The sequence below is a fragment of the Sciurus vulgaris genome, assembly GCF_902686455.1.
Source record: "Sciurus vulgaris genome assembly, chromosome: 6".
NCBI classification, from domain to species: domain Eukaryota; kingdom Metazoa; phylum Chordata; class Mammalia; order Rodentia; family Sciuridae; genus Sciurus; species Sciurus vulgaris.
The window spans coordinates 121,532,558-121,556,733 of record NC_136466.1 but is presented as its reverse complement, the minus strand read 5'-3'; the positions used below and the strand labels follow the sequence as shown (position 1 = coordinate 121,556,733).

General features: G+C 41.4%; 1 long non-coding RNA gene across 1 annotated transcript; it reads right to left on the bottom strand.

The window, feature by feature from the left end:
• Positions 1 to 11,424: 11,424 nt before the first annotated feature.
• On the bottom strand, positions 11,425 to 14,044 carry LOC306663922. The gene is made up of 3 exons (XR_013764591.1): positions 13,980 to 14,044; positions 12,403 to 12,503; positions 11,425 to 11,701 (listed from the first exon to the last, which is right to left on the bottom strand). It is a non-coding gene; the product is annotated as an uncharacterized lncRNA (long non-coding RNA).
• Between the last annotated feature and the right edge of the window lie 10,132 nt (positions 14,045 to 24,176).

Sequence of the window (24,176 nt, the reverse complement as noted above, 5' to 3'; positions counted from 1 at the left end):
CAGGCTTTGTTTTTTTGGGGATTGGCTTATTTCACTTAGCATGATATTATCCAATTTCATCCATTTTTGGTTTTTTGTTTCAGTTGGTTTTTTTAGTAGTTGATCTAGAAATTACTATTTTTTTGTTTTTGTTTTTGTTTTTTTTTTAGTACCAGGAATTGAACCCCAGGGGCACTTTACAGCTAAGCCACACCCCCAACCCTTTTTAAAATTTTTTATTTTGAGACAGTCCTACTAAGTTGCTTAGAGCCTTGATAAGGCTGGCTTTGAACTTGTATTCTCCTGCCTCAGCCTCCTGAGGCGCTGGGATTAGATACAATATGTATCTCTAAGTCATCAAGTCTACCTTCAAACCAGATCGTCCCGGTGGGTGAACAGTACAGGAATCTTAACTGCAGCATGGGTTCATTTCTTCCCTTGTGCTTTTTGCCCTCATATTTTACCTTAAGCCCACACAAAGCATTTTAATTGTTTTTTATTTAAATAGTCCATAATCTTCAAAAACAATGTAAAGTTTTATACAAATACACACACATACACACGCACAAGCACTAAAAAATACAAGGCTTTATAAATATTCCTAGGTAGCTTCTTTGCATTCTTCCTTCATTCTTAGAGGTTCAGGGTTCCATCTCTGAGACCATTTATTTTCCCAGCCTTGTGTGTTTGGTGGGGGGAGATGATGGACATTTAACTGTGTGTTCTTAGTACCAACTAAGGGAGAGGTTGTACAGATTGACTTCTCTACACACTAAATTTGGGACTAGCTCCCCATTTTGGGTCCTATACCTGAGACGTGCTGGGGCCAGCTTTTGTGGGTCCAGAGGGGTCGATCACGTACAGTTCTTTCCAATCCCTCATTCAGGAATGCCATGTTGGCAATGCAAAAATTGGCTGTGGTGCATGGTCCCACCACATAAATCAGTTAAGTGTTTTACCTCAAAGCTTGCTTTCTTATATTTTTTAATCTCATATTCTTCCCCCTCTGCCCCTGCTCTCTCTCTCTTCTTACATTTTAGAGAGATGGTTATAAACCCACTTCCCAGCCACCACTGCTCACACCCGCCCCAGCCCTCTGCTGTGTCCGACAGCACTGTACCTGAGGGCAGAAGAGGACTACCCCTGGCCCATGACCCCCACCCCACACTTGAGGCTTTGCCCCTCGGTGTATGGCACCTTGCTCTGTCATCACCCTCAGGTTAGGGACTCCTGCTCCTTTTCTCTTCGTCCTCCTGAGTTTATATGCTTTTTGTTGCTATTTTCGTGGGTGTGAGTGAAGCATGTGTAGTTAATCTATCATCTTTAACCCAAAAGTCCAATCTCTGTCTTTCAGAGTGGAAATGTTAAAGAAATCAGGCAAGTTCAAGATTTTAAGGGGGTTTAAAATGAGTTAGGTCTAACTAAAATTCTAATATCTCCATGGGCCACATTACCTTTTAATCTTATTGTTAACCAAAAAAAAAAAAAAAATTAAATCTAAACTCCAAGGCTAGGGATGTAGCTCAGTAGGAGAATGCTTGTCTAGCATGCACAAAGGCCTGGGTTCAATCCCCAGCATCACAAAAAAAGAAAGGAAGGAAGGGAAGGAGGGAAAAAAATTAAAGACTATGAATAGCTATTTTTGGTCTCCACTAAGGAAAAAAATGAGGAAAACCAGTATACACACACACACACACACACATATATATATGCATAAAATTGGCAGAACTCTGTAATCTGGAGAGGGAAGACTACTAAACCAAGTGAATGGTGATGCCCTTTACTTTGATAGGTGACATGACTGGAATGGAAGAAGAGGGTGGGGAATGGATGTGAAGAATGAAGAAAATGATGTGGCCAGACTTGGTGGCTCACACCTGTAATCCCAGAGACTCGGGAGGCTGAGGCAGGAGGACGGCGATTTCAAAACCAGCCTCAGCAAAAGCAAGGCACTAAGCAACTCAGTGAGACCCTGTCTCTAAATAAAATACAAAATAGGGCTGGGGATGTGGCTCGGTGATCGAGTGCCCCTGTACCTCCCCCTGCCAAAAAAAAAAAAAAAAAAGAAAAGAAATAAAATGATACATTGAGTTTGAAATGTGTCATACTTGAAGGACTATGGGTCCAGCCAGATGGAGATATTAAGGCAAAATGCCTGGGCCGGTGGCACTGATTTGGGCATTTGTGAACATTTCCATGATAACCGAAACAAGAAAGTGGATCAGATCACCCAGGGAGAGAGTGTGAGTGGAAATGAGAAGAGGAATCAGAGCATGACCTCCAGGACTGGCAGGACACAGAGGATTGGTGGAAAAAAGCATGAATGTGAAGACGTGGGGGGGTGACCACGAGAGGAGGAAGAGGGGCGGAAGTCAGTACAGAAGGAGCAAGAAAGAACACAGGGACATTCTGAGATTTTTAAATGAATCATCAGGATGGGCTAGAACATTATGCTTCTTGCTGTGAATGGTTAGGGGGTGAGGGACAGGATGTTAGGATATTCTCTCCGGGCTGGGCTGTGCTGCTTCTTTAGGTCTTTACGGTTCTATTTTTAGTCTAATGCTAATATATGGATCCAGTGACCACAGGGCTTTGGTTGACTTGGGATGACTTTAGCTTCCTTCTAGCTTCAGTTTGGGTTTTGATTGTTTATTGCCTCCACTCCCAATTTACAGAAATCCCCATGGTGTCTGCTGGTACTGGTTGTCTCCATGAATACCAACCAATATATAAGGAAAATGACACAGAGAAAAGATGCATGACTTTCTAGAGTCCAAATTAAATTCTGAAAGGCTTCCATACTTTTTTGAAAGATTAGAGAGCCCAACAAATCAAGAAGACTGCTGAACTCCCAGATCCACCCCTAGCCTGTAGGAACTCAAGGAAGTTGTTTAACTCTCACATAACTCAGTGCCTTCTATTGCAAAATAAAAACAATATAACTGTGGGTGTGGTGGCATATGCCTGTAATCCCAGCAGCTTGCAAGGCTGAGGCAGAAGGATCATGGGTTCAAAGCCAGCCTCAGCAGTTTAGCAAGGCCCTAAGAAACTTAGCAAGACCCTATCTCAAAATATCAAATAAAAAGGGCTGGAGATGTGAGTCAGTGATTAAGCAACCCTGGGTTCAATCTCTGGTACCAAAAGAAAAAAGAATAGAGCTGTGGGTTTTTGGTTTAATGAGAGAGTGGTCACAACTGTGTGCTCTTTGTAGCCCAATAGAAAAAATATAACAAAAAAGTTTTATGATTGCTATCCTTGGAACTGGGGTCTTTATTACAGATCAGTGTAAAATACTAAACTAATAATCCCATGTTATTATCTTATGTGAACCAAAGATGGGACACTCAGGGTCAAAATGAGTGATTTTCCATCAGTCAGTCACATTAGGAAGTTCAATTAGAACATGTTCTATACAGAAGGAATGTAAGAACCCTGACCTTTTTAAGCAGTTATCACACAGAGCACACAATGTGATGTAGCCTCCATTCTGACTGGATAATTACATGAAATTTTACATCTCTCACTCTTTTTATGATTAAAAAAAATACTAGAATTTTCCAAACCATAATTTCAATCTAACACAAACATTAGAGTTGCATGTTTTACTGCACTTTGGGGGACCATTTCTAGGCTGAGTATTTAGCAAGAAGCATTGGGAAGTGTCTGGTCTTGCAGATCCCAGAGGAGTTTACAGTGTTCTTTCCTGACTTCCTCACCCCAGCACACTATTGCATTTCATATTGATTAATATTAGTAATATCTTATTAAAACAATTTTGTTTTACATTATGCCTTTTTCCAAAGAGTCATGCACACTATATCAGCAAGTCTCATAACAGCTGAAAGAGAGAACACTATATTCTTGATTTATTTGACTAAAGAAAATGAGGCAGTGTGAAGACAAGTTCCTGGTGTATGCCCTTTGTCGATGGGCATGCATCGCCTTGCTGGTTTCTTTACAAAGGAGAAAGTGTTTCATAGCGAGAAAGGATGCTGGAATAGGAGTCTATTGCCTCCACCCCGGGGCTCAGCCACTAGCCGGCCAAGTTGCTGAGGGCACCAAGCCAGACAGATTCTTGTGAGTGCTGAGAGTAGGAAAACCATTTGCTACCCCTTCAAACCTAGACTCTTTTTAAATACTTGTCCAAATTCAGGGGGAAAGCTGAGCATTAGGTGTGGGAAGGGGAAGAAGAAAAATGCACAGACCCTATTTTCTAGTCAGCTTTTCGTCACTGTAACGCAAAGACCGGACGAGAACAACTTAGAGGAGGAAAAGTTTATTTTGGTTCAGATTCAAAGGTTCAGTCCATGGTTGGCCAACTCCATATTTCTGGACCTGAGGAGAGGCAGAAAGAACTTTATGGTGGAAGGGCATGGCGGAGGAAAGAGGTTCAGTTCAGGACAGCCAGGAAGCAGGAAGAGCTTGAGAGTAAAATGTCAGGGGTAGTATAACACCCAAGGGCATGCCCCAGTGGCCTGCTTCCTCCAGCCACACCCTACCTTTCTACAGTTACCACCTCTTAATTCATTCAAATTGTTAGTCTATCAAATGGATTAATCCACTCATGAGGTTACAGCTCTCATAATCTATCTAATCATTTTACCTGTGAACATTCCTTCCTTGTCTCACATGTGAGTTTTGGGGGCATGCCTCATAGCCAAACCATGACACCCTACTTATCAGAACAAGAATGCACAGTCTCCTGGTTCACTCTCCCGGGAGGCACTTTCCGTACCCTCTACTTGACCTCCCCTGTGGTACTAGAAGTTGGCATGCCCACACGACTTATCTTCCTGCTTTCTCAGCACCTAACCTGTGGAGGTCTGATTGGTGTAGCTCCTGCCCCTGCTTCCCACTCCAGGCACGTGCCTAGCACTCTGTACTGAGCCTCTCAGATGCCCAGGCTGCTCTGCTCCTTGGCATAGCTCTGCCTAAACATGTAAGTACACCTCACAGGGCCTTGTTCTCAGGGATTTTAAACTGGTGTTAATGGAACCCCTGTTTAAATAGAACCTACATGGAAAACGTAAAAGCAGGAGTGTTCACAGAGGAGAGAGAGAAGCTGGTAGCCCACCACTCCCTCCCACCATGGAACTGCAATTGCTCTCAGTTTGAGAGAGGGGCAATACAATCTCCCATGCAAACCCTCCAGCTGGACCCTCTCTGGGGTGAATTCCCGCTCTCGCTTTCTATAATTTCGATGGAATCTGTGAAGGGATTTGAGGAAGATTGAAAGGGAAGAGGAAAAAAGTGAAGAGTTGCATAGTATCATGGGGATCCCCCAAGCTTTAGCTGGTTTTCCTGCAGATGGTGATTGGCTAGATTTTTTTTTTTTTTTTTTTTTTTTTTTTTTGCCCTGTGGGACAGGGGCAAGAAGCAGGTGATTCCCCCTTCTCAAAGCCAAGAGGAGAGAAATGCAAGAAAATTAATCAAACCATTCAAAAGTCTGGCTTGACCAGACAGAAGAAAACGTCTTTCTCTTCATTGAAGACTGTTAATCATCTCTATGTAAAATCATCTCTATGGGCTTACGGAATACCCAATGCTGCTGGGGTATGAAAATAATAAAAGGCCAGCAGATAAAGGACACTATTCCCAGGGTTCAACATGGCAAGGACACAGGACTTTCCTGTGGGTGGTATGGACACCCGAAGATGCCTAGACTTGGACAATTTTATGCTATGGTCTGAATGTGTGCCCCTCCCCCCAAAATTCATGTGTTGAAACTAATCCCCAATGTAATCATATTAAGCAATTGACTTGAGGGGCCTCTCTCTGTCCCTCTTGCCCTTCTGCCATGCAAGGACACACTGATGCCACCATCAATGAGGAATAAGCTCTTCCCAGATACCAACTCTGCTGGTGCCTTGATCTTTAAGAAATAAATGTCCTCTGTTTATAAATTACCCAGTCTTATGTATTTTGTTATAGCAGTAGGAACAGACGATGGCAACTGATGTCCTTCAAAAATATCCTGTAAGCAAGACACTAAGGGTGAACCACTGTGGTATAAGATCTCCAGGATCACCATCTATAATTCCTTCCACCTCTGCAAGCATCTTCTTTGAGAACCAAAGTCCATCCCCTCCCCTTGAATCTGAACTGGCCTATTACTTGCTCTGACCAACAGAATATGTTAAAGTGATACTATTTCAGATCTGGGTTTAAGAAGTCTGGCAGCTCCTGCTTTTTCTGTCTTAGAAGCTAGTTACCATGTTACACACAAGCTCGGGCTAGACTGCTGAAGGCCAAGGGGCCACGTAGAGAGAGGATCTAAGGAGAAGGGGCCACTCGGCCCAAGATTCCAGCAGAAGGCAGCTGCCAGAGAGACTTCAGCCTGCACCTGCAGAAATACCACCCACTTGAGTCCCACCAACCCACAGAATTTTGCACACAGCAAATCGTTGTTGTTTTACCCCAGTAAGTTTTGAGTGGTTCGTTTCACAGCAATAGATAAGTGAAGCAATCACTATCACAGTAGGCAGGAGGGAAGAAAAGGGCCCAAGTCAGATCTCCCCTTCTAGAGGACTGTGCAAGGAAAGACCCTGCAGGACACTCTGTGTGGCAGATATGCGTGAGAATGTCAGCTTCCTGAGAGGTTCACATTCTGCCACCAGGACTACAGTGATGCCTGAGCATTACATTAAAATAATAACATAACAGTAATGGTAGCAAATGCTTATACAGCAGGTACCATACACCAGGCCCTGCTCTGTGTTCTTTGCTTGTATCTTCTCACTCCTGCAGCAACTCTATAAGGATTGTTCTAGTACATTCCATTTTATAGATTAGGAAACAGAAGCAAAGACAGATTAAAAGATCTTTAATCTCTAGAGACTAAAAGACACAGCCAGTATGTAGGAGGATAGACTTCAGCTCCAAAAATTATATTCACACCCATAAAACAATCTAGCCTTTCCTAAGAACCTAAGTGTCTCCAGGTTTGATAATTTTCCATTATCTTTGTCCTGTCTCTTGTGAAGGTACAATAAGCAGCAAAATCTTTCCAAAATCTGGGAGTCAGGGAAAATAGAAGAGCAAAGGAGCTAAATAATCCATTTCCTTGATCACCTGCTCTTAGATAATCAACATTGACTACAATATAATTCCTTTAAAAAAAAAAAAAAAAAAAACTGAGAGTCAACCAGGCCATCTCAGTCCCACCCAGAGAAACAATATTGAAAATACATAAATAAATTTGCAATTTTACCATCACCAAGCTCTTTATTACATGCCTGGTTGTAAATGACACAGACTGTTAAATTTAGAAAAACAGAATGAAACTTTTCATCAATCTGCATTCTAGCCAAAAGCAATATGTTGAAGTCCAGACTTTTCGCTAAGCTTTTATCATTCAAGGCAACATTCCCCATCATAAAAGGATGTTTTTACAATTGTTTCTGGCCCTTTAAGGACTTTCATCCAAAGCTGTCTATAAAGTGCAAAAGCTATGCCTCAGATGACCCGGGCAGCAAACACGAAGAATATACTCAGACAATTTTTAAAAACTTTCCAGTATGAGTGACAGTCTTCTGGAACCTTTATTTTTCTCTACATGAGTCATGACAAGACTGAAGCACAGTATTGGCACAGAACTCTCACCCCCTCTCCTAAGAGGTGAACTGTTATGTTCACTATTCGGAGGAGGAAAGGCCTAATGTGTTAGGACCCTGGACCAGAGTCGAGAGTGAGTCGGGGAGATGGAGAAGGAATCCCACTCAGACCTGGAACTGACACTGGCTGCCCTGGACATCGCAGGTCAAAACTCAGAAATGGTAGGGTTCCCTTTGTCTGCTGGGGGAACAAATTGGACTTCTGTGATTCCTTCCTCTCCTCTTTGCACCTTCCGATCCCTTCTTTTTCATATTTAATTCTTACAAAACAAAATGAGCTCAAGCCTTTTCGCATCGGGAGACCTCCCTTCTCAGGCAAGAAGAACATCTGCTCACCTTGTTCGACCACCAGCCCCGTGCTTAGCTCCCTCTCAGCAAAAGGGCAGCTCCCAGACTAGCTGCTGTCCACAGCCCGAGCCCCAGAAGACGGGCGGTCACCACGCACAGCTCCAAATTCCATGAATATCCCATTCTTCCTCCCCTAAGCAACACCACACAAAAAGTTTATGGGAAATAGAAGCTACTCTTGCCTCAACATTCAAAGAAAGTGGGGACAATCTCTTTCAAAACATCAAACTTGGGTACTGCATTGGGTATGATGGTGTGATCTCATCTAAATAGCTCTCAATTTAACGTGTGACAGGATGAAAATTCAGGAGATTCTTTTCATTTCCCAAAGATATACTTATTCTTTTGGGACACATTCATGGTTTGCTTTTCCATAATCATTTCTGACGTATTACTTATCAGACTCCAAGTTCCCTCAAAGAAGGGAATTAAATAGTCAGTCTCCATTAGAAATGCTATGAACGACCAAGCAATTTTAAGAGCCTTTCTCTAGACATTGCAAAAAAAAAATACATGTAGTAGAATCATTGCCTCACAGTTTGGAAAATTACAAACTCTAATTATCAACACAACTGAATATATGAATGAGGCAATGATTATGAACTACCATCTGTATAAAATAAAAGCTGTGCAATTCTTTGCACACAGATAGCATCTTTTACTAACAAGAAAAACCCATTCTATTCATATGCACACACACATGCACACGTGCATGCACACATACACACACACACAGACACACACACACACCCCCAAGACCCAAACCTCAAGTGCGTTGAACAAAAACTCTTAATATTAACTCTGTGACATACTTTTGCACAGGTATCTCTAAATTAAAACTATGGTTTTATATGAATAACACCTAGCGGTCCAGAAATGAGCATTGACCAAAAGAGTTTTATCTAAGTTATAGTAAGAAATAGAGAACACACCGCTGACAGTATGTTCTGAAGTCTTTCATCTGTCTTTGCCTGTAAAATCCTTCTCTGCATGAATATATTTCCAAAACTGGGAAGAAATAGAGAAAAACTGTAGTCCTGTCTCTTCTCTTAATAGTTCATTTTTCAAAACTGGGGCCTCTCCCACATTCTGGGAAGACAATCCACAGCATGACTCCGCCTAGGTCTCCCAACATTTTTGTGAGCACTTTGAAATCCAGACAAGGAGGGTCCCTGCCCAGCAGCATCTTCTCAATGAAACTAACTTATGATACTTATTTTAAAATCGCAACACTCACCCTATAGCTGAGCTGATCCCCTTAATTTGTTCTTTTTTTTTTTTTTTTGCTTTTCCATAGCATGTATCTTCTAATAAGCTGAATAATTAACTCATTTACCTGATTTATTACTTATTGTAACTCACAATAAATAAAAAGAGGAAAAAGGCAAGTCACAGAAATGAGAGAGCCAAGTAAAAGATTATATCACCCACTATAATGCAAGACCACAAGAATAAGGATCTTGGTTTGTTTTGTTCACACAAATATTCCAAATGCCTAAAACAGTGCCTAAAAATATAAGCCCTCAGTAAATGTTTGTTGAAGGACTGAATGAAAGATGGATTGTAAATGACTTACATTTAGCCATTGTTATCTTCTGGCTTCTGGTTTGAAACTGAGCATCAAGGTCCAGGTTAAAGAAATGATGATGATTCCAGCACCATAAAAAAAAAAAAAAAAAAAAAAAGAAGAAGAAGAAAGAAAAAGAAAAGAGAAGAAACATGACACAGCGTGGCTCCAACTCCCAGCTTACATCTCTCGAAAAGGATAGTAAACTCACTGATGGGTCGAGAGCATTCAACCTAGCCTGGCACAGGGCGCACGCCTGTAATCCCAGCTGCTTGAGAGGCTGAGGCAGGAGGATTGCAAACTCAAAACCAAATTCAGCAACTCAGTGAGACCCTGTCTTGAATTATAAAATAAAAGGGACTGGGGACGTGGCTCAGTGGTTAAGCAGTCATGGGTTCAATCCCTGGTACCAAAACAACAAAACAAATAAACAAACAAACAAAAGCAAAAACAAAAAAAAACAACAACAAAACACTAAATGCAAAGTACACCGAAAAAAATGAGGAAGAGAGTAGAAGGAAGAAAGTGAGTGGCAAGCTGTCTGTACTTCCTATTAGTTGACTCCGTTTCCCCTTAAGACAAAACATAGTTGACTCCGTTTTCCCTTAAGACAAAACATGTTTCATTCAGGGAATCCTTTTAGCAACAGCATTCAACATAATGATTTTTTTCTAAATGATGAAACCAAAGAAAAAGAGATGGTGGCACTTACAGACAGACATTTATCTCTGAAGTTTTTCCTGTAAATGTTGGGAAGAAGTGTGTTCTTCACTAAGGTAACATTCTATTAAAAGTCTAATAATACTGAGTACGTATTTGTTATTTCCCAATTTGTGTGTTATCTTTTGTTTTTTTTAAAACTATGATTGCATATTTTCTTCTTTTTACCAAAATTGCAAAGGCTAGCAAATGCCTCAAATCATATCCAGCACAGTCCTTCCTACTGGCTAGTGCAGTGCCAAGAGTCTGTAGTGGTAATTATTATGAATGAGTTCACAAAGAATAAAAAGCTTCAAAGAATATAGAAAAAGAAGAATGTTAAAATGAAGGCACTGAGATTCAATGGAGAATTCAAAAAAGAAATAAGTAAGAAGAGGAAAAAGGGTGAATCATAGAAATGAGAGCGCCAAGTAAAAGATTATCCAGCAGTTCTTGTTCAAATAGCTCGGAATACTAAACCCTTCAGACATCACTCTCCATGTCGAGATAATCCTTGAAAGGATGATAAGTGAGCGAGAAAAATGGGGGAGAGCCTGGTAGATTCTTTTAAAGCTCAAAAGTCAAATTTTATGGAAGAAACATCTTTTGATGTGGATAGCCTGGGATTTCATTAAGTGCTGGTAAGAGTTGTTGCCCTGAGAGCCGACCACGCTCCACGCATGTGAGCTGGGGCAGCTGACACACCACGAGTGTGTACTCCACATTGCCAGCTGGGACTCAACCCACACTGGGGCGGGGGGGGGGGGGCCCTCCAGCCTGTAGCACCCTCTGTTACCCCTCCTCTCTGAGCTGCCTCCTTGTTTAAGGCTACCAGGATCTAGGATTAGCAATTTCCCGCTTTTGAAAATTTGTAGTTCAAGGTAAAAAGCAATGTACTTTGTGACTACTGCACATGCAGTGCTTGGTTTGAATGATGAACTTCCTAGTCAACAGCTTTCCGTGGGTAACTGGAGGACCACCTTGGTTCTGAGAAGAGGGGATGACCTACTCAGACTCTACACAATGATCCCCTAGTCTTCTTGAACTTGTCATTGACCTTTGATCTTGTTTAGTCACTGTTAAAGGACTGTCAGAAAACTGGGGTTAATGTTTTCATACCTTAAATGAGTCAACCTCTCCTTTATTGTTATTTGATCCAAGAACTACTGGTTCTATGGTTATTTCTTTTCCTTTATTTAGGAATAAGTGTACTTTTCTTCTATGTTCTTATAATTGAAAGACCCAATAGTTTGTTTTTCTACTGACTCTCAGAAATGTATCACGGGTATGAATAAATCTGAGCTCTGATCTGACCTTTATCTTTACAATGTAACATGAACACAATAATAATTTATAGGGCTCCGTCCTAGTGTGACATTTCAATGAGCTGGGTAAATATTACCTGAAGTCAGCAGGCAGTGTAGATGCAGATCTAGAGGTAGTTGGGTGTGTGCACTTTCTGGAAGAAGACTCTTGTTTGATGGTAGATGTGGTTCTGAAATTAGCAGTTTCACTCATCAGAATTGTGTTGGTTAACAATCAACAATAAATGAAAAATAAAAGCAAAGTGGAGGATGCAGAGAAGTTTCACTTACCTAAGGAACAAGAAAATCTCTAGTCCCAGCTAAGTCAGTTTGACTATGGAACAAGCCCAGATGCATGAAAACCTGCCCAGGTTTTCCTATCTTACTCATGCTTGTATAGAGAAAGTCAGGGAGCCAGACACGATGTTACGAACAAAGTGAAATCTCTCAGGAAAGTGGGAGTTAGGAAAGGGGGAATTTCGAGAAGAAAGAACAAGGAAATGGATTGATGGCTCAGCCTGTCTTCAAAGCCCAACGTGTAAATCATGGAAGACACCTGACTTCCAATCTCACTTCACTCCGGGAAGGCAAAGGTGATTATGCCATGAATAAAATCCTTTGTGGCCAAAAGAGTCCATTCTTTCTTCCCACCTTCCCAAATTCCCACCACTACTTGAGTCTGACCTTTGTGGACATCTTTCTGACCTGCCCCAATCCTTAGCCTGAATGGGGTCTTTGTTGAGCTTTCTCTTCTCTGAAAAGCAAAACTTCTAAGAAGCCAGCAGGTAGCCCCTTGGCACGTGGACACATATCAGCTTCTTCTTCATGTAGATGCAAATGCAGAAACATTTAAGCTGGCTGGAAACATTCAACAGTTGCATGATATATATACCTTTCTTCCTGTTTGCCTGTTTTCATTGAGTCCCAAGAGACACAGCTGCACACCTGGCTCCCCAAGCTGATACAGTCTCCAGTGTAGAATGGCAGTTCTCCCTGGATTGAATTGAAATGTTGTACAGAAAGCAAATTCTCAGAAAATCAAAACTCTGTTTAGAAAAAATGCTAAACAACAACAGCCCACAATGACATACTCTAATAGAATTTGGCAGTTCGATAAGGAAATTGCTCTCCCAGGAAAGAAAACCATATTTGTGCTACAAAAACGCCCTGGGTTCAGAGGTTTTTCTCCTCTAAGCTAGCTCTGGCCCTGGCCACAATTTCAATCATCATGCTTGGGTAGGTTTCAGCAATATCTTGACAAAGTTCTCCTTTGGATTAGATGAAAAAGTTTGGGATTTTTTTGTGAAATACATTCATATACTTGTCTCACCCATAACAACAGATTAATACACACACATCACTTGCCGAGTCCCAGCTGTTTAGGTTTTCACCCAAATATGTGAATAAAAACCGCAGGCAAAATAAGTACTGTCTCTCATACCTTTTATGGATTAACAAATAGCCCTTAGCCCGCCAATGCCCGTTCTTAATTGGACTATGCTGTGAGGAGCAATTAAGCCTAAATGGCCACTTGCTGAGAGCTGGTGAAAGAAATGCTGGCTTGAGGCATTTGCATTCTCCAAATGGAGTGCGTATGCTGGCTCTGGTGCCCATAAAGGAAGGAGATAGACTATTATTATTATTGCTGTTATTATTATTATTGCTTTTAAAGGTTGAAAAGGAGCCACTGTTTTATGCACTGGATGGAAATTATTCAAGGAAAATTTTTAGACATAATATAAATTTTGCAATGTTGAAGAAAATGAGAGCTGTAGAAATGAAAGAGCTTTGTTCCTCTGTACAATAGGCAGCAACTGGAAGAGAAAGGCCTCTTCCCACCCTCCCATCTGTTACTGGAGGTCCAGGTTCCCAGAGAGGGGGACCTTGACTCAGGACAAGTGGGGCCCTTGGCATATGTGACAGAAAAAAAATTTTTCATGCAGCAGTCAGAGATGCAGAGAAAGATTTATTTAGGAAAGCAGAGAGGCATTTGGGGAGAACCTGGACTATTACAAGAAGGAGAAATATTTGGGGTAGAGCAAAGAATACGCATTCCAGGGAGAATGAGGGCCATCTCCAGAGGGAGACAGCAACCCCTTGGTGTGGGCTATTAATATTCATAGAAAGACAGTTCCTAGGGGCTTGGCCAGAGGGGGAGCCAGGGCAGAGCTGCAGGGTTGGCGCCAGTTGTCCAGAACACGCACACTGCTCTCATGTTACTTTTGTAGACGAGGGCATGGGACAAAGCATGGACTAAGGACACAGGCTAAGGACATGGGCTGGGTTGCTCAGGAATGCTAGTTTTGCATTTTAAAGGTTCATGGGTGTTTCTGACTTTCCAGTGGCTCATGGATGCTTCTCTTTTGAGACTCAATATGTCTTTCTTTTTCTGTATCCTCAAATTCCTATCTTCATGCACCGTATGTGCAAGTGACAGATCAGTATTGGCAAAATGAAGCAGACCCTCACCTGAATGGCATGTTGGTGGGAAGAGAAGTTCAGAGGCAATATCTCTGGGGTGTGTTTTCACTCTTGAAGATGAAGGAGACAAGAATGAAGAGGTTAAAATAGAATTGGCCTGCCCCTTTCAGGCAGGTGGATACTTGCTAGCAGTCCCCAAAATGTTCTTCAGCCATCGGAACTTGTATATTATTGACTTTGATTACTGCTCTCTGTATCATTCTTATTTTTATATAAACAAGAGAACAAAAGACATTAGTTGGAATTTTCTCCTAAGCTGTAAAGATCCACTGAGAAGGTTTCTTTGTTACTGCTCTTGTTTATCATATAGGAAGAACAAATTCATTGGTTTTATAGACATCATATTCATAATTATAAAAATAAATAAACTTTAAATGATCTGGGGAAAAACAAAGGAGAGGGGGGGAAAACACTCCAAGTCAACTACCCACAAACATCTATCATTTATCACTCTGTGAACACCATTCAAACATTGCAGTATGTACATATATAGATAGCATAAATAGGGAAAATTCTACAAAAACAGGATCATAGTATAAGAGCTATGCATTTTGGAAGTGCTTATTTGTATTTTATCTCACTTCAATAACAAAAATCCCCATATTGAAAAATTGCTGAACTTCAAAGTTTTCTTCCCCATAAATTATTTGTCCAGAAAGAAAATAAAAATGGAGTTGCATTGATTCGGAGCACTTAAAATAGAGTTGAGGGGCATCGTTAGATTAGGTCTCAGATGCATCTGCATGCAGAGACACCTTTGCACTGGGCACAGATAAGCCATCCGTAGGTGTGAGTTGGTAAGGTCAGTGGCAGCGGTATTTTCTGCTTAAGTGTAGTTAATGCTTCTGTGGCTGCTGATTGTTTAGATACAGTTTCAAGTAATTTTCATGCCACTTCAGTAGGCTGATAATCCTTTTGAGGATTTTTAGCTGTGTAACTGGCCTCTACTCACTTTCTACTCATTAGACACGAGTAGAAACACCCTTTTCCCTCAGTGTGACAACCAAATGTCTCTAGATATGACCAGATGCCCTGGGGCAAGTGGAGTAAAATCCTTTAGTTAAGAAAAGAGTAGAATAGATTAAAATCATAATTTTTAACCCTTTCTATTGACCGCTTGCCATGAAAGATGCTGCCTGGGTCCAACTAAGGCTGACATAAAGAGTTCTGGAAAAGTAAGTAAGGCAGAGAGTGTAGGGCATCATGGAACCACCCAGACTCTAAATATTAAAGTTAGAAGATGCATGAGTGGCCTGGGATTTGAAGGAAGAAATATAATTTCTCTTCAATCTTCATAAGTTCATAGTTGGCACAGACTTTTGTAACACAAAGCAGATTAATAAGAGAAAAACAAGCAAGTTTATTCATGTGTTCTGTGCATATCTACCAGGTAGAAGAAACATCAGTGAAAGATAACTCAAGGTGGTTGCTTAGAACTCTGGCTCACACAACAACCTCGACAAAGAACAAAAAGTTTGTGGAGAAATGGCAGGACAAAGGAAAACAGTTTGGAGCTTCCAGAGGTAGGAAACTATAAGAAGAAAAATTTTGGGGAAGAAACTAATAAAATAAGGTTTTTGGTAGATTCCTCTGGTGTGGTCTCTGACCTGATAAGCATTATCTTCAGTAAGGAATGTATATCTAATTTTTAGGTGGGAAATGGGAAGATAAAAGAGTTCTTCCTCTGCTGCTTCTTAATTGCCTTTAGGTCAAAAATCCTTCATATAGGGCTGGGGATATAGCTCAGTTGGTAGGTTGCTTGCCTTCTAAGCACAAGGCCCTGGGTTCAATCCCCAGCACCGCAAAAAAAAAAAAAAAAAAAAAAATTCCTTCATATATGGGGAGGCACATTCTGGTCTCCCACAGGGTCAAATGCCCACAAGTTAACCAGATTGAGCCATCTCAGTTTAAGGGATAAGCCACCCAACAAGAGAATTTCAACCCCACAAATAGTCTGGAAAAATAGACCACTGAACACTCTGGAGTGAACCACCCAAGATAGGAGCTGAGCTAGAGTCGGAAGAGAAATCACCAGAGCATCACTGGCTTATCTGGAAAGGTGGAGGTCCTTAAAGGGTCTCAGAAGAAATCACACACATACCTGTTGTGAATTCCAGCATTTGGACCTCTATCACATAAGGGTATCCAGAGGTAACCTTAAAAAATACCCAAAGTTACCACCAAAGGGACATTTGCCCCATTTCCCCTCTCTCTCCCTCTCACCATAATACACCAGAAGAGACATAGATTCAGAAGAAAGGGTACAGGAAAGGGTGAGGAAAGAAGGCAGAAAATCAGCCATAGGTGCCCACTTTTGGGTGGAAGGAAAGAAAAACGAGAGTTCAAGTGAATATAAGATATGCTATGGTTTGGATGTGTCCTCCAAGGGCCCATGTGTTAGACTTGATTCCCAGCTTGGTACAACTGGGAGATGGCAGGAACTTTAAAAGGTGGGCATAGGGGCAGTTTAAGGTCACTGGGAGCACCTCCTTCTAAAGTGACCGTGAGACACCAGGCTCCTCCTCTTCCCCTTTTTTGCTTCGAACCACGAACTTTTTGCTATGCCGTGCCCTCGCACCATGACAAGTCCCCGCCCAAGGAAAACTTAATTGGAACAACTTGGAGACAGTATTGGTGAAAGTGAAAAAAGATTTTATATTTTGATATTTCACAATTGAATAAATTTATTATATTTATTTTGAGTCATCCCTTGAGCCACTGAATTTCTTTTTTCTGGGGATTCATATATAACTATTACCTAATACTTGCATTATTGAGATTATCTGTTGCCTTTAGACTTGAATTTGCATGGTTAATAAATTATTTAGTAATACCTTGTTACCTTCAGAATTATACTGGCATTCCTTCACCTCCTGGCATTGAACATTGCTATGAAAAAGTCTGAAGTCAGTCAGACTTTTACCTTATTTGTGATTTAATTCCTATTCTTCATGCCCATATATGTTGACTGTGTTGTCAGTCTTTACTGGATCCTGCTGTTACTCTTCATTGTGCTGATTCAGATTTTTATTGCAAGAAACTGTTATCTTCTATCTTGTTGAAATCATTTCTATTCCATCTGTTTCATTCATTTTCTCAAACATGTCAACAAATTAATGTTGAATCCTCTATGTTTTTTTCCATATCCAGTACTTTGTCTATAATTTTTTTATGTCTTTGCTTTTTTCCATTTCATTTTGAGTGATGTTGTCAAACCTGCTACTATATACCTCACTATTATTGGTCAACTTTATTCTTTCTGGATTGTTTTTCCTTTTCATTTCTCTAAGTTCATATCCCAACCTTTTTATTACTTTTTCATTTTTCTCTGAACCTATTTCTTCTTTGAAATTTTTTTCTCTGAATATAATTTTTGTTAAAAACAATCTCTGAGATTTTATGGAAAAATTTCTCTGCACCCTTTCTCTGTTTCTGTGGTAAATCTTCTTGCTAAAAAAAATCATGTATGATTTTGCTGAAAATGTGGTATGAGTTACATTCTCATATTAAATCTGTTTACTGTGCCTTTCAACCTTTCTCCTCTCAGTTTTAGGACCAGAAACTTCTGTTGGACCTTGCTACAATTTTTGCCTCACAACTGGGATTTTCCTTCCATCTGGAGTCTAGAGCATTCATTGAGTATTTTAAAGAAGGAAATACTGACCCTTCCCGCTGCATCCTATCCATGAATCCTGCTTAAGACCCAGGTATACTAGAAACTCGCTGGTTACAAATAGGAATGGCAGGAATACATCTCCCTGCTGAGACACCCAGGGGCTTGAGGTGTTCGCACTGGCTGAGTAGGAGTTATTGGAAGAAGTTGGAAGAAGTTGGAAGAACTTGGTTGGGCCTTCCAGGAGGCCGGGGGTTTTGAAACAGGAATGGGGGTCTGGAGCAAGAACTAGAAATAGAATTGTGAAAGGGAACAATGACCCCAGAGAGTAACCTAACAGATGAGGTCCTGAGCATCAGAGAAGAATGATGGCAGTGAAATCAACTATATTGGTGACTATGGGTTTAGGAATCCCCCATGGCTAATACATCATAGTGACACCTGATCCTCACCCCAAGTTTGCATCTCTCTTTTTTAGAAGTGAAGTGTGAAATGAAAGAATTTCACTGAGAAACATGTATGTATAGACATCTCTGTCTGCAGACAGTACACTTCGGCCACTGCATCTGAGATCAGAGGAGTAAGAGCCATATGGCTGAGGCAGGCTAGGAGAAAGGCCCACAGGACCCTCTGCGGGCACATTAGGGGCAGCTTGTTGCTCTGTACTGCTTTTCACCGTTCAAGAGCCTCCCCAGGTCTCCCTCTCCACCTGTACCTCTCATTTTCTCCAACTTCTAAAGAACTGGATGGTCAGTCAGTTTGTATTTTCTAGAAATACACTTCAGGAAGGTTGGGGTGGGCAGAGGAAAGGGGATTATATGCCCCTTACTCATCTCACGGTCAGTTGTCCAATTTCTCAGTGCATTAGAATGGGGGAGGTGGCTTCTCTCACTGCAAGTGAAACATTTGACTGATTGAATGACATTTCCCATCCAACATTCAAACGTGCCCAGGAGGCAAAATGGGTAGGGATATTCAACACTTCAATTTATCAATAAGCAGAGCAGAGGTGAAGAACCCAGCCCAACTGGTCCCTAGCCTAGTGTTCCATCTACCGCATCACAGGCTGCTCCTGAATAGATCGAAGGACAGCTACCATAAGTGTTAGGGGATTGGAAAACCATATTCACAGAAGAGCTGCTCCTGGGAGTTTCATAAAGGAAAACTCCCTCCAGTCAGGTATTTTTCAGAGGAGCAGCCCTTGAGGGAGCAGCCATGGACATCTCATGCAGAGGTGAAGCAATGTGTTTCCTTCTTCAGCTGCTCAAGGCTGAACTGGGCCCCCCTCAAATGTTACTCCCTCCATGAATCTTCTGAGTCATCAAGCTTTGATTAATTCTTCTGTCTCAGGCCCCTAAAACATGTTGTTTACACCTCAACAGCAGCCTATGTCAATGCTTGCCTGAACATGGCTTATTTATGCACCTAGTGGCACTATTATGTTAATCTCTGGAAAGCAAGAGAAGGTCCCTAGCCAATGGCTATTTAACATATGTAATGCGTGATGGGTGCCCGTGAAGGGCTGGGCTGCATTCTCAGAGTTGCTACCCTTTTGTTCCACAGACACTTTTGGCAATCTGGTGAAACTGTGGACTCCTTCTTGTAATCAGTTAAATCGTTTAAATAACAGCCATAGGATATCAAAGAAAACCACTTTTTTGAAGGGCAGTTATCAAAATGTTTTTAAACAGACTTGTAATATATGTGTTTCTTTATTAACACATTCTGTAACAGGTCTACATGTTAACACAAATCTAACAGCAGGCTTAATAACCATCTTTTTTCTTCTTTTTCCCTTGATCCCTCTCTTTCTCTTCCCAGCAGCAAGGGTAGAAGGTAGTGAAGCCAGAATTAAGGACAGGTAGTTAGTGTAGAAATCGGGGATTGGGTCAAATCCAGGAAATGAAGCCATGAAGCCATCTGCCTCTGGAAGTTGGAGACTGCCCCTGGAAGAATGGAATGTTAAGGATCTCCGGAGCCCATTGATTACCAAATTGACCTGCCTCTATCAAGGACTGCAAGCATGGAGCTGCTAACTAATGCCCCCGGGGCCCTTACCTGCCTGAATCACCTTGGCCCTCCCCGGGCCCATGGCTTCTCACTTTATGCAAAACCAGGCCTAGTCACATAGGCAGGAAGGAGAGATAGGGGGAGAGAACTGGAGAACAAAAGAGACTTTAACCTATAAAAGATGTAGGGTGCTCACTTCTTCAGACTTTAGAACATCAGCCGTGGCCCCCTTCTTCCTGCCGGGAGAAGTCTGTATTATTACCTTTAAATAAAACCTGCTTAATATGCTTGCCTTGGCATGCTTCTCCAGTGTTCAATCTTCAACATTAGAAGGAGCAGAACTCGTCACCGGTAAAGGGCGGTATCAGCAGGGCAGTAGATTCTGGCAGAGGTTTCCCTCCTGTTGCCATTACAAAGTGTAGAATAGCCAGACCTCTTTGGAATCATTGGGGGAAAAAATGACAGAAAATGTAGACAGTAATTTGATAAGAGTTGTATATTACAGTGGTGTTTAAAGTCATGAAATATTATATAATTAAAAAGTCTTCAGTGAGGAAAAGTTTATGAATTGAGATAGCAAAAGGTACAATGGAGATCAGATTGTCAAGTGAAACATACACATCAGAGATCTTACGCAGTTCCAGGTTTTCGATATAATTTCAAGAAAGCACATGATAAGACACAGGTAATAGCAGGCAGTGGCTGAAACCCTGGTGGTTTATTCCGGCAGAAGGTGTTGTCTGAGGTCTCTAAGAATGGTATGCAGACACCTTACTTATCCAGAAGCAGCTTCTTAGTTCAGGTAACAGCTGAAACTTCCCCATTTTATACTCAGATATTTACGTAATTTGCATGACATTTTCCAGAGAGCCATGCCTCATGAATCTGTAGACTACAGGTTTGTTTACCTAAGAAATCCCAGACACTAAAGTAAATTCTGCTAAAAGCATTCCATGGATAAGGACTCTCCTGCTAGCAAAAAAACATTTAGTTCACTAGGAGGTCTGCCATTAGTGATGTTACAAGATTAGACCAATTTATTTGTAGTTTTTCTAACCTAGGAATACAACTTCTCTGCAGGAAGTGAGGAAAATGGATCCCAGAACTGCTACTTCTAAAGTATGCTACATATACCATATCCAGGCACTTTTATGGAAACATGAAAGTTTATATTGACATAGCAAAATACTTTTGATATACTGATCAATGACAAGATCATAACAAGTTAACAGTATTTGTGTTACCATCTCCACTATATAACAATAATATGGAGAAACTAAAATGTTATATGCTAAGAAGATTTTTAAAGGTTACTTCTGCGATTGTGGATGATTATTTTGTTCTTTAAATTATCCCCAAGAACTATGTATTACTCTTATTGGCTTTTTTTTCTCCTCCTCCTCCTCCTCCTCCTCCTCCTCCTCCTCCTCCTCCTCCTCCTCCTCCTCTCTTTAAAGTGTACAAGAAAATCTGTGTTGCCCACTGGGCAGAGCATAGAATTTGAAAGCAAACTAATTGGAATTCAAACTCCAGTTTAGCTGCTCACTGGTAGGAGATCTTGGGCAAATTAGCCTGTTTCCTCAGCTGTAAAGTGAGAAATACAATACTCATCTCTCAGGGTTGTTGTGCATCATAAGTAGATACATCAACCACAAGTGTAATATACTTCCTTAGATACCCTGTGCTTGGTAACCTCCTGTGAGTCAGCTTTAAATCACTGTGACCAAAATACCTGAGAAAAACAACTCAAAGGGAAGAAAGACTTATTTTGGGTCACAGTTTCAGAATTTTCAGTTCATGGTTGGCTGATTCCATTGCTCTGGGCCGGAGGTGAGGCGGAACATCATGTTGGAAGGTCATGGCAGAGGAAGGCTGCTCAGCTCACAAAAGAGAGAAGAAGAGGCAGGAGATGCAAGGTTTACCCTTCCAGGGCACATATCTAATGACCTACTTTCTCCAACTAGTCCCCTCCTACTACAGTTTCCTCCAACTCCCTATAATGTCATCAAATTATTAGTCATCCGTGGATCAATCCACCAACAAGTCGGAGCCCTCGTGATCCAAATACCCCCAAAAGCTCCATCTCTGACCATTACTGCGCTGGGAACCAAGCCTTTAACACGTGAGCCTTTGGAGGACACTAGATTCAGACCACAACATCTCCCAAACCATACTGCTTCCTGGGAGAACCAACTAATCACAGCCCTTGGAAAGCCTCTTCCTGGGCTACATCTGCACAATGGGTCGACCAGACACAGACCCAGAACTGCTCATTTATCCTGACGTTTCGTATTCCAATGAAACAACACAAGTCCCAGGATCTCATGTTTGCCAGTAAGGATATGCAAAGGAATCAAACTTTAGCCAGAGAAACTTTGGCTAGTACAAAAAAAAAAAAAAAAAGGAGATAGGAAGGCTTGGGGTTGGGGAATTGCCCTACCTTCTGCTCTCCAATCAAATACCCTGCAGCATGGTTCCTTTATGGAGTCTTTCTAGCAAAACCTCATGTAGTCTTGCAACACACTCCGGGAATGGGCTGCGTGGCTCTCCACACTCATCAGAGCCCCAGCCAGGGCAGCGGCTTTGCATCACCTAGGTCTTCTCTTGCTTTGCTCTAACTTTTTTTTTTTTTTTTTTTTAATTCTGCTGTCCTGTGTTTCTACCTCCCAAACAAATGCTCAGTACTTTATTCATTGCCTCAGGCTCTGCTCAGCTGTTAGGAAAACCTGATCTGAAACAGAAGATAATTTATAGAAAGTGCTGCTCATAGAAGTCCTGGAATAGCATTTGTGTGTATAAACATATGAGGAGAAGGAGCTGGGTTTCATCCCCAGCATGGGGGAAAAAAATAGAAAAAGAAGAAGAGAAATCCTGGTATAGGAATGCAAACCTGTAATTCCAGTGACTCAGGAGGCTGAAGCAGGAGGATCAAAAGTTCAAGGCCAACCTGGCCAACTTAGTGAGACCCTGTCTCAACATTAAAAAAAAAAAAAAAAAAAAAATGTTTAAAGGCCTAAGCATGTAGCTCAGTGGAGAAGCACCCCTGCATTCAATTCCCAGCGACACAAAAAGTTAAAAAAAAAAAAAAAAAATAGAAGAAGGAGGAGGAGGAGGAAGAGGATGATGACCACAAGGATCGGGGGAGCAGGAGGACAGGGAGGAGGGTAAGCATGTGCACATATGCCCTAGGTAACAGGTGAAGTTTTTTTCCCTGTGAGGATTGAACCTAGGGCCTAGAACATACTAGGCAAGTGCTCTACCATGGAGCTTCATCCCCAGTCCCTTTTTAAATATTTGTTTTGAGATAGGGTCTCACTAAGTTGCTCAGGCTGGCTTCAACTTATCATCCTCCTGTTTCAACCTCCTGAGTAGCTGGATTATAGATGTGTGCCACCAAGCCTGACTCATGAGATATTCTGTTGTATTTTTTACTTTTTTGGTCATTATAAAAGCATCTGTTCATTGAAATATAAGCAAAAAATTTTCCCTCACATCCTATCCCATTCCTTTCTATAAACAAGGTAGAAACTCATCATCTTCATTTAACCAACAGCAAGACTGTCTCATACCATGAATTATAAAAAGTTACATATCACGTGCCCACTATATAAGTGAGTCAGTATGATATCATGCTAAAAGCACAAACCTTAACATCAAACAGACATGAACATCTCATTAACATCTCATTTCTAAGTGATTGGAGGCAAATCAATTTCTTAGAGATTCTTTCCTCATCCAAAAACTGATTAAATGAATATCTTCCTCATGAGGTTGTTGCAGGTTTGAATTAAATAATGAATATAAAGTTCTTAGCACAAGATCTTTACATAATATAAGTGAAATGGTAATTATTATTGTTATAAAAATGCAACTTATATATTTCAAATTAAGTCATACTGATTTTTAAAAATCAGTATGAATGAAAATTAATGAAGAGTGGGAGTTGAAGAATCTATACTCATTCGTTCATGGGTTAATTATGTTCCAGGCTTGTCCAGCAAGGGTCTCGAGTCCTGAGGCACGTGTCAGAACTGTCATTAGTTGGATGTGTTGGCATGCTGACACAACAACTTGGGAAGACAGGCACCAAGGGGAGTGTGAGCAGGCTCCTGAGGCCTGAAGACATCAACCAAGATCCATGCTGGCCCCTTGAAGACATCTGTGAAGGCAGCAGGTGGAGGAAACAGAATCCATCACTCTCCCCTGGGCCATCAGGACCCTGGCAAAGTTGATGGGATTCCAGGTCCAGCTTATGCAGTACAGTGGTAGGTAGGGAAAGTGAGACAGCAACCCACCTTTAAGGGTGAAGCCACCAGGGCAGAGTTCTGGGGTGCCTTGCCATGTCCCTCCAGCCCACCTGGTAGCAGACCTGGAGTAGCACATGTATTTACACATCCCAGCGACCTGAAGCTACTAAGATACATTCCCAACTTGTCTGGACATATTTAGGGTAGGACTGAATTTGTAGACAGTCTGTAATGATTCAGGTCAGACAACTAAGAGCTACTGAGGGCAATAAATAGAGAACAATGTCAGGCTCCAAGAGAAGCCTTACTGAGGAG